This window comes from Manis javanica, chromosome 1, assembly GCF_040802235.1.
Source record: "Manis javanica isolate MJ-LG chromosome 1, MJ_LKY, whole genome shotgun sequence".
Classification (NCBI taxonomy): Eukaryota; Metazoa; Chordata; class Mammalia; order Pholidota; family Manidae; genus Manis; species Manis javanica.
The window spans coordinates 198,973,981-198,990,986 of NC_133156.1; the positions used below are offsets into that span (position 1 = coordinate 198,973,981).

Consider the following 17,006-nt stretch of genomic DNA (forward strand, 5'->3'; position numbering starts at 1 on the left):
CTGGAAACATATTTCTACAAGCAGATATAGAGCAACCTCTTGCTCAAGCTTGACTCACTGTAATTTTCACAGGAATTACTTTCACAGCATGCTCCTCTGACTGCACGTATGTGCAATTGTTTTGGAAATCAACACAGAGCTTACATTTATGCATCTTCAATTTTATGTGTTTGGATTCTTTTGATATTATGTCTACCTTTGATTCTTTTATATGTTATAATGGTTATCATGTTTGTCCATAAATAACAGTGTTCATTCAGATCATTGATGAAAATGTTAAACTCTGTAGAACCAAGCTGATATTGCAATAAATTGTATGTAATGTAATTTGGCTTGAAAACCTCAATAGACCTTTCATAAAAACAAGCAAATTTAATTTAGCATGGGCCATCACTTTAGTAGCTCATACAGATCACTATAGTCTTTTCTAAGGGTGAACAGACTTTCATGTTTAGTCATTTCTCTAGATTTTTCCTGGACTTCGAGTCAATGAGTTAGCTTGTAGTTTTCATAATTTAAAGACTAGGACATCATTTTCAAAATTTTAATACCAGAATCTTGCTGGAGTTTTCCCACATATTATTGTCATGAGATCACTTTTACATTTTCCACAATATGATCATTTATGGTTGGGAAAACTCCATTTTTTTTGAAGGGGTCATTTGCTTTTTCCTACACCTTCATAATAAGCCAAAGTTTATTCTTCCTTCTTAAAAATAGCCAGTATTTATATCTTTTAATTGCTAAGAACTTTTCATAATTTTGGGGATCCATTTTTCTTGCTGCTGTAACATACCTAATTATATATTTTATTGTTGTCTGATTTAGATGACATCATCTTCCTCCCTCCCTTTGTGTGACAAACTATTTTGATGGCACAAAATAATAGGTTTGGTGTGTGTGTGTGCATGATTCTTTTAATACATTGTAATACCCTCTACTTTAGTGTTAAGTCATAAGCAAAGATGAATTAAGAGCATTAAAAAACCATCAGGAGAATATTATTTAAGATTATATGTTTTGTTTAAATATATTTAAAATACATTAAATATATACATATATTAAGTGCTGTTAAATAACAATAGAATAAAGTGACTATTATTCAAAAATCATTATTTCACTAGCATGTTATACAGCTGCATAGTAACTTTATATGTACAAGGGACATTAGCAGACACTGAATTAATGATTCTTACTTTTCAGCGGACAGAACAGAAGCCCAGAGAAGGGAAATAACTTGCCCCCAATTTTTGTGGTGAGAAGGATTGTATCTGTTTCTTGATTTTCAGTCTGTGTTGTCAACTCACTATTATAATACAAAAGTTTACCTTGCAGCAAGAACTGATTTGCCAATGAGGCAGATTTAGTGTGTTCTGTTCAGTCTTACTGGGGGAAGAAAAAAAGGCAAAATGCAATCTGTTGGAAATAATTGCTATAGTAAGAAAAAGAATCCACCAGTTTCTCCTTTCCTTTGATGTTTGAATTTGCAGAAGTGTCCTTTGGGATCAAAGAAATAAAAGATATATTCCAGTATCATCATGTTTGGAGGCAGGATCAGACTTGTGGCAATAGTATAAAGTTATAAGTCCTTAAAGGTTTCTTCATTAGTTATCTTTGAAAAGTCAGTTTGTTCTTAACAAAATGAAACCATGGGCTGTAAGAACAGAATAAAAATATCTAACTACTGGAAACTACTCAAGATATTCCTCCTAACCTTTGCACTGGGCACAGTAGAATATAACAACATTTTTGGGGTAGTGTGTTTGACTTCCTTTTATTATCTGTTTGAATCATCTTCAGAGTCTGTCTCTGTCTCTTGTCTCTCTGCCTTTCTGTCTCTTTTTCTTACCTGTTCAGTGCATCTTCGAAATCCATCACTGACTTACCTGTGTTATTGTGAATCCCTTGCTCATGCTTAGTCTGTTCCCTTCTCCACAAACAGAGATTCAAAGTTGATTTCTCCAAGTTTCTTCAGAAAAATTCTTTCTCTAGGAGCTCAGTGTTCCAGAGAAACAGGGAGGGGGTATTCAAGGATCCAAATATGTGTCACTGCTCTCAAACATGTTTCTCTCCTGAAATCTTTGCCCTTTCAGTCTTCTAAATGGCAAGTGAGAAAAATGCAGTTTTATGCTAAGTAGAAAATTCCATGATGAATGTTGTGTTGTAAAAAAAAAAATTTATTTCCTAAGGCATCATATAAAATGAGTAATCTTTATATCCTCATTAGCAAGTAGATAGTAAAATTTCAAGGTGATTGTATTATATGCAAATATACAAAGAGTGTTTCATTTGAAATCTGTTTCAGAAGTAATTATATTTGGGATGCTGAGTGTTTATGCCCCCTTTTTATATGTATATATTATCCTTAAATAGCACTGGCAATTGCATTGAAGTTACAGATAGTGAAGGCCCAAGTGGGGTTTCTTCTTTCTTTTTAATATACTTAGCAAAACAATAATATTGGAAATGTTGAAAATAGCAATATTTTAATTATATACATTGTTTCTCATATCTGTGGGTCAAATAATTGGTAATGCCTCTGTGGCTTGTGTATTTTGCAGTGGTATGTATTTCAATTCTCACATAAATAACCAACACCTTCCCAAATAGAAGGACCCAAAAGCAAAGAAACAACAAAACCCAGTGGGTTTTATTGTTCATATCTTCTCAACAAATCCTTATGTTACATACAAAAATGAATCCCATTTTAGCTCACATACATGCTTCTTTGTCCAGTTGGGATATAAATTCATAATAAAATGACAGTGATTAAAAATCACTCCTAGATAGTATTTTCCGCTTTGACAAGAGAGTTCAATATCTTGAACAAAAGGAGCAATCCAAATCTTGTCCATTTTTGGGTGAAAATGCTGTTCATTGTCAACTTGTTTGTTTTATTGCAGGGCCTCTCTTGTACCTCAAATCATAGCAAATACAAAGTCATCTGTTTTGTCTGTTAACAATGGACAAACTGAGAGGACTTTTCTGGGATCTCCAAGTCCAGCTGTCATGTAATCATAGGTTCTCTGCCCCTTTCTGAACTTTTGAGTGAGAGGAAATTCACTGCTTTGAGGAGATTATTCTTTTTTCTTCTTTGTTTCCTGGCTATATTGAGGTATAGTTGGTATATCATATTGTTTAAGCTTAGGTATACAGTCTGATTACTTGATATGCATATATATTGCAAAATGGTTACCATAATAAAATTGACCCATACATCTATCACCTCACATAATCACCTTTTTATGTGTGTGTGTGTGTGGCAAGAACACTTAAAATTTACTCTCAACAACTTTCAACCGTATAGTACATAGTCACTATGCTGTACAAATCCCAAAACATTTATCTTGTAAGTGGAACATTGTACACTTTGACCAACATTTTCCCATCCCTCTCTCCCCACTCTCCCTGTCTCCCGCACCCCTCAGCTCCTGGCAACCACTGATCTACTCTCTGATTCTATGAGTTTGGCTTTTCTAGTTTCAAAATGTAAGTGAAGTTATACAGTATTTGTCTTTCTCTGTCTGGCTTATTTCACTGAACATAATGCATTCTAGGTCCATCCATGTTGTCACATCTTGTGGAATTTCCTTTTCCATTCATCCTTCCATGGACAGTTTGGTTGTTTCCATGTCTTGTCTATTGTGATAATCCTCGAATGAACATGGGGGTGCAGATATCTTTTCAAGATTGTGATTTCATTTCCTTCAGATACATATCCAGAAGTGGGATTGCTGGGTTGTATGGTAGTTCTATTTTTAATTTTTTGTCAAAACTCTGTACAGTTTTTCATAGTGGCTGCAGCACTATAAAGTCCCACAGTGTATGGGGTTCCTTTATTGAAGAGACTACTGTTAATTCCAGACAGTTTTAGGTTAAAAGTTATTCATTATTTTAATCCAAGTATCTTCTTTTCTGTAGCTTCATTCTTGTGCTCGGCTAAACTGCAAGACACCTGGTTTAAACTGTGTGATTCTGGTCTTAAAAGCAGCTCACTTTCCCTCTCAAGCATGTCTTCTCCTTGAGCCCAGCAGGCTCCACTTGTGGAGCTGCCATTCTAGCATCCCACTTCTAGCCTTTACCAGCTGGTCTTCACTCTTCCCTAGATGTGCTCAAGAATGCTGAAGTTTCCTCTGAAGTGACAGAAAAGAAGTGGCACAGAAAGAGAGACAAATAGGAAGACAGAGAGAAAGATACATAAGATGCCCATAGAGAAACAAAGAAAGGGACAGAGATGGTGGAAGGCAGATGTACCAGAAAGGAGGAGGTAGGCATGGGCTGGACTGGCATGTGTCTGTGTTCCCAAGGGCTTCTCAATCTTATATTTTAGTTCATTTAATGAAGCTTCTGGCCCTTGCATTTTGGCAATCTTTTTATACAAATAAATTTTTTTTTATTTATACAAATATTTATTTATACAAATAAATTTATACAAGTATACAAGTACTTTTGTACTTGTATACAAGTAAATTTGTATACAAGTATACAAATAAAATTATACAAGTATTTATTTATACAAATAAATACTATTTATTTGTGTTGAGATTTTAACCAGAACAACCCCCCTCTTCATTTTTTTTATAGACACAATAGCATATACTTTAACGTTCATTGAGATCTGATTTTGTGCCTGTAAACTCATTTAGTGTTACAGCATTCATAAAAGATCAGTACTCTTTTTATTATATCTGTTTTATAGATAAAGAAATACAAACAGAGGTTAAGCAATGAGTAAATGGCACATTGTTTCCAGCCTATCCTGTGCTTATGCGCACATGGTTTTGATAAAATGCACTTTTTATAAAATCCAGAGTACTTTTTACTGTATTCTATTCTTGATAAATTTGGCCCATGTTTTCATCCTGTCACTTTTAATCCTAATTCACCCCCTTGTGTTGATTATTTCTCTCAGTTTCTTTTAATAAGCAAGTAATAAGCATATCACTTTTTCCTCATCCAAAGCATTCATGGACCTAATGAATAGAATGGCCAAGAATGGAATGTGGTATATGCTTTGAGCCCTTTCACCAAGTGATATTGAGTCATGTGTTTATATCCTTTACTTCAGGACATTTGCCTATTTTAATGTAATGTAGAATTAATTAGCATCCAGATATATTTTTCCAACTTATTATCAAGGATATTATGATAGACTATTTCTAATACTTGGCTGTAATTCATTTATACCAGGTGTTTTTATTCCAGTGATTTACCAGTAGCTCTATCAAATTATTTGAGTAAAATTATCTATATTGTAATATCTCTCTAATTTCAGTGGGATAATTTTCAAAGGTAATTGACTCCAGTGATTTTGAATTATGTAAAATAGTTATCTACAATTAGAGATTCTTTATCTGATCCTTAAAATATAGGCATAATGCAATTAAAGGCCAGTGTGTGTATATATGTTTACATATACTCAGACACATACATGTGTATGTATGTCTGTATATATATGTGTATTATATATGTGTATATATTTCATTTTTAAGTGTATACATTAAGCCAACTTTATTTATGAAATGTTAATTTTGGAAATAGTAATTTGGCTGTTTATAGTATTAGTTAGGGCTCCAATCCTGGAAAATGTTCAGTGCTCAAGTAATGAAAGTAGCTCAAGTAGTGAAGAACAGTATTACAGTCACTTTTCTACCTTCTAGAATCATCCAAGTTCTAATCTTGTATCACCATAGCCCTATGTCTTTCAGGGAAGCTCACATAGCAAGAGAGTGAGTTGAATTTCCAAATCAAACTATAGGCTGTTTTAATCTTCTATCTTCACATCCCAATTTCTTTCCAAATGGACTGTTACAAAGTAGAATTAAAAATTATGCCTATTTTAAGCAGTACTGAATTTCTGTCTTTCTGTGGGAAGTGTTTGGACAACTTGTTGTCAGTTAGGAAGTATTAAACTTTCCCTGGCTCTTTTATTAATTTTGGGGCCATGACAAGTACTCAGTGAGAAATGCTTGAACAAAAGGTGTCAGGTTGATGTCTACTGGCAACTGCATAGATTGCCCAACTTCCTTATCTTTGTTTTTGCAGCTTCTTCGTCTTATCAAGGGAGAGAAAGGAGTAGCTATTTTACAAACAGAAAGTGGTCAGAGGGTGAAACAAAATTAGCATGTATGCCTGTAATTGCTCAATCATCTCCCCCCAAAAATCACTGCAAATGACTCTTTTTCTTTGCAGGAATAATTGTGCACCTGCTTTTCAAAACACAAAAGCTGCTTTTGCCTTTGTGCATAAAATGTGATTTGGAGATTTTGGGGATCATGCAACCACATATTTACATAATCAAATGGCAAATTGCAATTTATTTTAAGCCCATGGAGTCTTTGTTCTTCCTTACCCAACAATCATGTGAATCATGCCAAAAGCACTGATGCCTGTCTGACACTTAGGGGGTTAGGTTTAGTTTGTATAACATTGTATCAAGGACACATGGCAGAGTAATGGATACAAATGATTCTAGGACATTCTACTGAAAAAACCTCCTATTTTCTCGTGCATGCCAAAGCCATTTTTAGAATTTTTTTCCCTTCTATCCACCTAGTGCACATTACAATTTGTATTCCTTGGGGGAAGAAGAAGTATAAGGTTTTTTGTTGATGATCCAAGAAATGTGAATAAAGTTGTTGGCAGATGGTTCTCACATTTCATTCTGAAATATCTTATAGTGACAAAGAACAAAGTGTATATAATTAGCTCTATGCAGATGGCATGCCAAGTGTTGATATTCATCTCTGCAGACTTTTTTACAAAAACACTATTTTAAGAGTCAGGATTCAAAGATAGTCAATGAACCCTCTAAAGAGGAACTAAGCAGGGGTTTACCAAAATGGACTATGCTATTAAGTTTGTCTTTTCTAGACCAAGTTTCCCATCCTAGATCCATTTGTATTCTGTGGGGAGGAAACCCCATGTGAGCTGTGTCTACACACAACTGACTGGCCTGTTTTGATTGAATTGGCAGAGGCATGCACCAGTGAATTTAGGGGATTGCATTCATGGCCTTAAACCATAACCCTCTTCTTTCTTTTCCTCCATCCAGCCACGCTTTTGCACCTACACTTCTCTTTACCAAGAATGCATTGCTCTCAGGTCACTTCAAGGCTGGAGCTTCTTGTCAGTCAGGTTTTAGTTTAATGTCACCTCCTCAAAAAGGTTTTTCTTGACCATTCCTCCCTCCTACTAGTACCTCTCATATTATCCTGGTTTATTTTTCTCTTAATCTTTAATACTGTATTTGAGATAAGTGTTAAGTGAGGACCTTGACCATCTGCTTCACTGCCATATTCCCAGCCTCAACTACAGTGCATGGCATGTGAGCATTCCTTAGATATTATTTACATAAATGGTTTTGTAACTCATTCCTCACTGGTCAAAGTAATCAAATGTTTAAGCTATAATTTTTCATGTTTATCCAGTATTTGTATCTACACAGTTAACACATTAAGCTAATATTACCTGTCATAAAGATTTTATTACATTTTTTTGGTAATATTTGCTTTCATTTAGTTTGATAGCTACATATGTGGAAGCAGACTGGGAATGAATATAAATAGAAAGCAAAGTTTGATATACTTCTTTGTTTTCTTTTATAGTTTCCAGTAAGCACATATCACATTAGCTTAACTTACTTATACATTGTTTTCTATGAGGTCATGTGCCTAACAGGTACTTTGTGGTATTAATAACATACTGGATATATTGGAAAGGAAAGTTGTTACCTTAGAGAGAGATTGGATACGTAGATTTTTATTTTGGTTCCATCAAAAACTTATTATTATAATTAAAAAATATTCCATGTCTGGGCTCCATAATCTATGTATAAGAAAATATTTATAATATCATATATTTCTGGATTTGTTGGGGGTTATGAAGAGAAAATAAGGCAAAGACATAGAAGTAGGCATTATTTTGTTTTTATTTTGAATTATTCTTTTAAATAATAGCATCTCTGAGTTTCCATTTTGGTGATACTATATTTTATCAGATACTGAATTGTCCTGTCTCCTGGAGTGAATCACTGTTTAAAATGTTTTTTTTAATTTTAGTCCACTGAAATTTTGAGAATCCTGTTTCTTTAATGTAATTTGGGTGTCTGTCTTGATTCATAATCTTGTTCCAGATCTCAAATATTTACACCTCTGGTTTTAAGCAGGAACAGCTGAAAATCTGGAGAACTCACTCAGTGAAACATAAACAACAGGTTTAAAGTAGCAAAATGGAACATTACCTTCTTCCCCAGTGTCTTTTTAATTGTTAAATTTAAATGCTTTAGACTGAGTATCCATAAAATGCAATGATTGCCTCAGCTGGGATTCGGCTGTTTTCCAGTTTCTTCATATATTTATAAAAAATTAAACTGTCTTGATTTTAAAAATGTTGCAAGTTCTACATATTTTCTCTATTCTCTAAGCTTTTCATGCATAAGGGGGTCCTTATAATAACCTTGTTTTCAATTCACATTGCAAAATATTGGGCACATTAAAGTCACTTAATCTCTAAATTCTTAATCTACATGGACTCCACTGGGCCTTAAACTGCTGTGAATATAGAACAGCTGATCCTAAATGCTCCCCAGAGGAAGAGCTTCCTGGAAAGCAGATTTCTACATGGTAACACTTCAAAAGCCATAGGAAGCCCCACAAATGGAGGTGAAAACCATAACAACTACATCTGGTCTCATACAGTAGAGTAACACAGGTCAATTTCCAGGGTCCTTTGGGGTGCTGAATGGTGATCCAGGCTGTTAATTCTAGCGTGGTAAAAAACACACTCATATGCACTAGACTAGAACTTAATAATTAATGTTTTGGTTTAGTTGAAAAAAAAATACTATGAAAGAAAACATGAGTAAATTACTAACTTCTCCTACACTTATAAATACCCAATTTAATTCATTTTCTCCTCATTTCTGTCATAATTTCAGGTCCAACTCCAGGGTCATTGCTTCCTTGGAATCGCCTATGCCAGTCATGACCAGGGTAAGATGAATTTAAATAGTCTGTCTGCTTTCTTTTATTGATGTGCTTAGAAATGAAAGGAGGCTTCAGAAGACACAGTTGAATGATAAAATAGAGACTGTCATTCAGTTTTCATTGGGTAAACAAGGCTTCTAAAACGTAGGTTTCATATATTTTTACAACATGAAGTTTAAATGATTGTCTTCCTGTACAGATAGAGGGTTATGTGATGACAGATACCGGAGATCTTGCCCTTCTCAGGCAAATTTATGTCAGTTAGACAAGATTTAATTAGACAAGACAGTATTACAGTACTGACCCTACTTGCAATAAAAGTGCAGAGAAAGAAGAGGCCACTGTGGTTTCAAATAGAGCTGTGAGACTCAGAGAAGGCAATGGCCCTCAAGTAGAATATATAGAATGCACAGGTCAATCTCTTTTTACTATGCTGTTCTCCACATACCACATACTTCTATATAAATTAAAGATCCAAATTCATTTGGTGAAGATAGACTGGAAAGAAAATAATATTATGTCCACTTTGTATAGGTGAGTGATGTAATTGAAAAAAAGAACCCAGAAAGATAAACCCTGCTTTTCCTTGATGCAAACAGCATCCCAGGGGAGATAAACTTCTGACTGGTACCCAATTCTAAGACTCTGGTGTTGTCTACTTCTAATATTTGAAGACTTAGAGAACATGCGGGTCTTCAAGTGTTTCCCAACTAAATAAGCTACCACTGAAAATTATTTTTAGATTAGAATTTTACCAAGTACCCTTAAGAAGATGGGCTTATGGGGCATATGCCAATCTCTTTAACTAGTGGAAAGTAATGATTTAGAAACTGGTAAGCCTTTTAAAGGAGAAAATGATCAAATAATCTCTGGTGAGTCACGTCTAAATAACACTTTTGAGAGTGCCAAGAAAGAAGTGTAATAAAGTTTAGAAATGGGGATCCAGCCATTATTTCTTTGGGTGCCCTAGTTCAGACATGAAAGATATTCACCTGTAAATTTTGGCTTAAATAACTGGGTGGGCACTTTTGCCATATGAAAGAAAATATGTTAGGTGCTAACATTTATGTGGTCTTATTAGGGTTTTAGTTTCCCCCCCCCCCTGCTCCAATGGGCCATTTTAATGGCAAACATTTCAAAAGCATCAAATGACTTTTTTCTAGCATCTATATTTCTTCAAAAAATCAGAATGCCAGAATTTTCTATTATCATATGAATAAAATGAAAACTGTGTTTATTTATTGAGACTTACTTGACACCCAAGTAAAGTTGATGTTAAGAATTAATTTTAAAACCTTCTAAGTATTTAGTCCAATTAGAGACAAATAGTGATTCATACATGAACAAGTATTGCTAACCATCCAATATCCAAACTATGTCTGTTACATAATTACCATTCAATAAAAGGTTTTGAATGTACAGGAAGATCTTTCTTAGGGAATAAATGGAGGCATAAGCCAAATAATTCTCAGTTCTAATGCAAGCCAGCTCTGAAGGCTAATGGCTCATTAGAACTTTCTAATTTATGAAAGTTGATTATTGGATTTTGCCCTGGGTGTCCTATAAATCTTTCATGAGAACCCTTCTTGTTTTGTCATTTCGTGAAATAACTTCTCTTTGTTTAGACTGCAGTCCAGCCTTTCACCAATGGGTTGTCCATCATCTGGCTCCTTTCTAGCCTCTGCTTGGTTTGGGAGCCCAAGACAGTATTTGCAGGCACATAGCTGTTTACCAAATATAGCAGCCTTTATTTCTGGCCTGTTTTTGGTCTGTTTATGTCAAAGTCACAACCTCCTATGGAAGAATCCCTTACTTCCCCAAATCACTATTAAAATTAGCAGTGTGCTATTCCTCTTCAGCCATAGTTCTCCCTCATTAGAAATAATCAATAATTTGCCTTTTAATTTCACATATTGAGAGGTATTCTCATAATCTTTTGACAGTTCTGGGTTTGTCAGACTCTGGAATATAAAGACAAAGATACGTTTACTGCTTACTAGAGTTGGCAAAATTCTGTTGGTCAGGCACAGTCTTCCCAAGGAAAGAAAGCTATTAATTTTATATAGGTTTTTGAGAAGCAAGGAATTTGGGGGTATGTAGATTTTCAGAATGTAAATGGTTTGACCACATCTGTATATGTGTAGTAAGTGTTGACTGTTCGGCCTTGAGGATTATATTTATTGGAATGAAGTCATTCCTGATTATCTGACTTTCAAAAACAAAAGGTTGTCACTGATTGTCTGACTTGTAAATGTGTTTGAAGAGGCTGATTTTCAGTGATGATGAATGGGCTTTAAAAAAGTTCTGGTGGCTTGTTAACATAGTTGTAGACAGATCAGTCATTTCCTAGCAGTGTGAGAACTTCTCTTCAGATTCAGTCCCCTAGATTCTTTCTTATTCAGCCAAAGCTGTTTCTATTAAGTGAAAGATTTCTCAACCTCAGCACTGTTGATATTTTGGATCAGATATTTCTTTGTTGTGTGAGTGTGGTGAGGCAGTTGTTCTGTGCACTGTAATGTCTTAAAAGTATTTCTGGCCTCTGCCTAACAGATGCCAGTGGCACCACCTTCCCCGAGTCCTGACAACCAAAAAACATCCCAGACTTTGCCAGATGTCCCCAGTGGGATTGCTGGGGGCAAGACGAGAACATCACTGTGAAAAAAACAGTGATGTAGAGAGATGACTGTCTCTGGTGAGTCCTAGACTTAGGAAGGGGACCACTATAGGCAAAACCTGAGGAAACAAATCTTGAAGAGGAAAATTTTGAAGATAAAATAATAAACAGGAGTATGCCAAGGGTTATATGACATAAAGGAGAGTCATCAGCAGCTTGTTGCAAGTATCTTGAGGAAGCGGTAAATTTCCACACAATGTCAGCTTATGGAGGTTCACTGTAACCTTTATTGCTCTAAATGAGGTAACTTTCCAGTCCTGCTATTGGTCTCTTCCATTTTTTTCTCAGAGAATTGGGTCTGGTAAAGACAGTATGTTTCTGAGTAAAAGACAAACTTTACATAATCCAAAAATTATGATATGTAGTCCAGCTAAATATGTCCTTGTATCACTGGACAAATATGCTGGAATATTCTAGGTAGGAAACACAAATGTTATAGGTTTTTTTATTTTTGTTCTACCTCTATGAGAGTTGTAGATTTTTTTATAGGGACAGAGGCCATCCAATCATAAAATAAACAGTAGATATACATTTAAAAATATATAGGAAATACATAAAATTATTTAAAAGTTATGAAAGATTAAAGTTACCTGAGATCCTGCCACTCATATAAAACTGTTAACATTTGGTTATGATTCTTTCTGTCTTTCTCTGTGTTCACACACATACATAAGCAGATTAAGTTCTAAGTGGAATGATAAATTTTGGATAACTTCTCACGTCACTAAGTCATGTGTGTGTGTGTGTGTGTGTGTGTGTGTGTATGTGTGTGGATAATCATTTTATAGTATGTAAATATTTTTCCATTGCATAGTTGCACCATAACTTAAATGGTTATTATCTATTGATGGACATGCAAGTAATTTACAGTTTTTTTTACTAAAATAGATCATATGCATTTGTGTGTGCCTTTTTGTAGCTATTACTGTATGCCAACATTTCTATGCATTAAAATTTTGATTCAGATTGCCAAAATGGTCTTAGGAATTCCCTAAATACTTGTTCAGAGTTAGCACTCCTAAAAATATATAAGTTGATAACTTTATGCCATAGGTGACTAAGGGCAGCTTGACTTACTCAGATGTATTTATATATTCAAGGAAGTCACCTGGAGAATGGAATGAATTAATTCAAAAGGAAAGAAATCTTAAAGAATCCATTCATAGGAAATCTTTCTGAAGTCCCACAATAGAAGGAACCATTTATTCCAGCTAGGAAAGTAATACTTTTATATGTGCTAAGAAACAGTGTTAGTGCAATATTGAAAGGATTAGCTAATCATTTCTTTTTCAACTTGTATGCTTCCCTTAAGAATTTGGTTAGGACCTTTGATTACTAGCTCCTATTTTAATTACAGGGATAATAAGTGGGTATGGAATGATTCAGGAACTCAGAATACATAGACCCTTTTTTCAAACAATCATTTACATGTTTAATCTTTTAATTTTACCTTGATATAATGCTTATAGAGCTAGACACCTCCTGATTAGCCCCTGGGGGAAGTCCAAAAAAGGAAACATTATTATGAGGTGAATAAAAATAAAGGAGAGAATGAAGAGACAGTTGTTTTCTGTGGGGATGGGGTAAAAGGTCAGAAAAGATTTGGGTAAGGAAAAAGAGAACTTGGTAGATTTTACTGGAAAGACCTAGCACATTTATTACAGAAAAGATAATGAAAAATTGGAATTTGACTCAGATTACTGTAATTATCAGTAATGGTCAATTGTAATTATTATAATTTAGAAAAATGAAGGAATCTGGCTGGCACTCAGGCATTCAATTACCATGTTATGACCACACCATTTGGAAAGCTTTCATTTGCATTCATGGAGATGAATAATTTCTTTTTGATTTAATGAGGAGAAAGCAAATTTCCTCTGCTTTACTTATACCTTACAATCTGCTGGAGAAATTTCTCATTCAGATTCATTTTATGCAAATGATGTGCATTATTATCACAGAGAAATGGCAACTTTTTCTCCCCTTTGTTGTAAATTCTCTCTTTTTAAGAGAAGCATTTCTAGTCCTCACTTAGTACCTTGTACCTCACCACTGAATAGCAAGCTCTAGCTGTGAAGCACTCTCTAAAATGGAGCAACTCTTTGGTTAAAAAATATTTCTATTTGCATTTACAGTTGACTTTATACTGTTCTTTTAAGAAGAGTTTTCACATTCATTATATCATAGCTTTACTGTGAGAATTTACGTATCCTTATTTTTTAGACAAGAAATCTAAGTTAGAGAATTTAAGATATTTTCCTTTCCTTTTCCTCTCCTATTTGTTTTCTCCCTTTTTCTTTCTTGATCCAATATTCATTTCCATGATGTGAACAACAGTCTAAATTTATTTTCTTAGAGGTTATTTATTATGTCAGTAGCATATTAAATAAACAATAAACAATCTTTCTTCTTAGAGTTGAAATATCACTTCTATCATACACTTATTTCTCCTATGCATCTGGATCTGCACATATATATGTGAATATATTCTTTATGGACTTTCTACTTGTAGTCTTTTCTCAACACCACAGTATTCTGATCACAACAAATATATCTTCAATTTAAGTATCATATAAAACAGATGTTTCCTAACAAATTGATATGAACAATACAAAAGAATCTTTAAAGGATAGAGTTAAAATAAAAAAAAAACTCAATATATAGTAGATAAGGGATATAAACTGATAATTCACAGGGGAAGAAATGCCATAATCTTAGGAACAGTAAAAGACTGTGAATTAAAATTCACTGTAAGACTGATTTTTACACATTAATGAAGGAATGGACAAAATGAATCAAGCAATCAAAAAAGAGCAAAGCAGTGGCAGAGGAATTTCTAGTGCTTTCCTTCTCCCTAGAAACATCGACTGGGCAACTATCTGTATATGAAAATACCTCCACAAGAGCTGGAGATTCCAGGTAAGGGATTATGGCACCTAGGTGAAGAAAGATAGAAAAGATGCATTGAGAAGAGTAGGAAAGATAAGAGTCACATACCCCTATCACCCTTCCCCCACGCCTTGGCAGCCCAGTACAAAGACAGGCCCCCCGTTCCTGTGGAAGAAGAGTAATGTCACCACCACCTGACTTCACTGTGGACCACAGAGACAGCCCACCCTAGTACCAAGCCCTACTCTGCAGCCCTAGATGGCTCCCTTCAGACTCCTGTGAACCCAGGCCTCCAACCCCCACCAACAGCTGCTGATTCAAAATCCAACAAAGAAAAACCCAGGACTGGGTGCTTTCACTGTGAATTCTACCAAACATTTTAAAAGAATTAAGACTAACCCTCTTCAAAGTCTTCCCAAAAATTAAAGAAGAGGGAACATTTCTGAACTCATTTTATGAGACCAGCCTTACCCTAATTCCACAGCCAGATAAAGACACTACAGGAAAAGAAAACTGTAGGCCAATAACCTCGATCGACAAAATATTCCCCCAAAATCATTAGCAAACTGAATTTAACAACATATTTAAAAGGATCCTATGCCATGATCAAGTGGGATTTATACCTGTGATGCAAGAACAGTTCAACATACACAAATCAGTAAATGTGCTATACTGCAGTTATAGAATGAGAGAAAGAGATTATATGGTCATCTAAATAGATGCAGAAAAGCACTTGACAAAATTCAACATCCTTTCATGATAAAAACTCAATATATTGGCTATAAAAGATATGTACCTCAATGTAATAAAGGCCATATATGAAAACCCCACAGCTAACATACTTAATGGTGAAAGGTTGAAGCCTTTTTTCTAAAATTAGGAACAAGAGTTCACACTCTCATCAATCCTATTCAACATAGTACTGGAAGTCTTAAACAGAGCAACCAGGCAAGAAAAATAAATAAAATGCATCTGGATTGGAAAGGAAGAAGTAAAATTGTCTTCGTAGAGGAGATGATTTTATATATAGACAATCCTAAAGACTACACAAAAAAGTTTCCATTTAATCAATAAGTCAGTTAAGTTACAGGATCCAAATCAATATACAGAAATCAGTTGTGTTTCTATATACTAACAGTGAAATACCTGAAAAAGAAATAAATAAAACAACCCTATTCACAATAGCATCAAAAACAATAACATACTTAGGTATAAATTTCACCAAAAGGTGAATGATCTGTACACTAAAAACTATGACACTGATGAAAGGAATTGAAGATGACACAAATAAATGGAAAGATATTCTGTGTTTGTGGATTAGAAGAATTAGTATTGTTAAAATGTCCATACTGTACAAAGCCGTCTACAGATTCAATGCAATCGCTAAAAAAATTCCAATGGCATTTTTTACAGAAATAGAAAAAATACCTAAAATTTGTATGGAATCACAGAACACCACAATTAGTCAAAGAAATATTGAGAGAGAAGAACAACGTTGGGGGCATCACACTTCCTGATTTCAAGCCATATTACATAGCTAGAGTAATCCAAATGGTATGATACTGGCGTAAAAGGAAACATATAAACAAACAATGGAACAGAATCAAGAGTTGATAGATATACTCATGCATATATAATCAACTAATATTTCAAAGGGGCCAAATACTCAATAGGGAAAGAGTAATCTCTCCAATTAATGGCTTAGGGAAAATGATATCACATGCAAAAGAATGAAATTGGATCCCTATACAGCACTACTGATGAAAATTAACTCAAAATGGATTAGAGATATAAATATAAGACCTGAAAACTGTAAAACTAATAGAAACAAACATAGGTTAAAAACTCTTTCACACTAATCTTAGCAAGAATTTTTTGTGTATAACACCAGAAGCACAAGGAACAAAAGCAAATAAGCAAGCTACAAAGCTTCTGCATTGTAGAAGAAACAATCACCAAAATAAACATAACTGAAAGAATGTGAGAAAATATTTGCAAACCATCTTTTCATAAAGTCTAATATCCAAACTATGTAAGGAACTCTCATAAATCAACAGCAAAAACAAAAACAACCCCATTAATAAATGAGCAAGGACTTGAAAAGACATTCTTCCAGCAAAGACATGCAAATGGCCAACAGGTACATGAAAAAAATCTCAACAACACTAATCATCAGAGAAATGCAAATCAAAAGCACAATGAGATATCACCTCACAGTTGTTAGGATGACTTTTATCAAAAAGAGAAGAAATAGCAAGTGTTGGTGAGGATGTGGAGAAAAGTCCACCCTCTGCACTGTTGGTAGGAATGTAAATTGCTGCAGCCACTGTGGAAAGCAGTGTGGAGATTCCTCAAAAAATTAAAAATAGAACTACTGTATTATCCTGTAATCTCATTTCTGGGTATGTATCCTAAGGAAATGAGCTCAATATCTTGAAGAGTATCTACAACCCCTT

General features: G+C 34.4%; 1 long non-coding RNA gene across 1 annotated transcript in view; it reads left to right on the plus strand.

Annotated features, from left to right (window-relative positions):
- The window catches only part of LOC140843525 (uncharacterized), a 617,732-nt gene that overhangs the window by 173,722 nt on the left and 427,004 nt on the right, over positions 1 to 17,006 (plus strand). The window contains exon 4 of the long non-coding RNA XR_012121369.1: positions 8,939 to 8,993. This is a non-coding gene — a long non-coding RNA (uncharacterized lncRNA). The remainder of the gene's footprint in view (positions 1 to 8,938; positions 8,994 to 17,006) is intronic.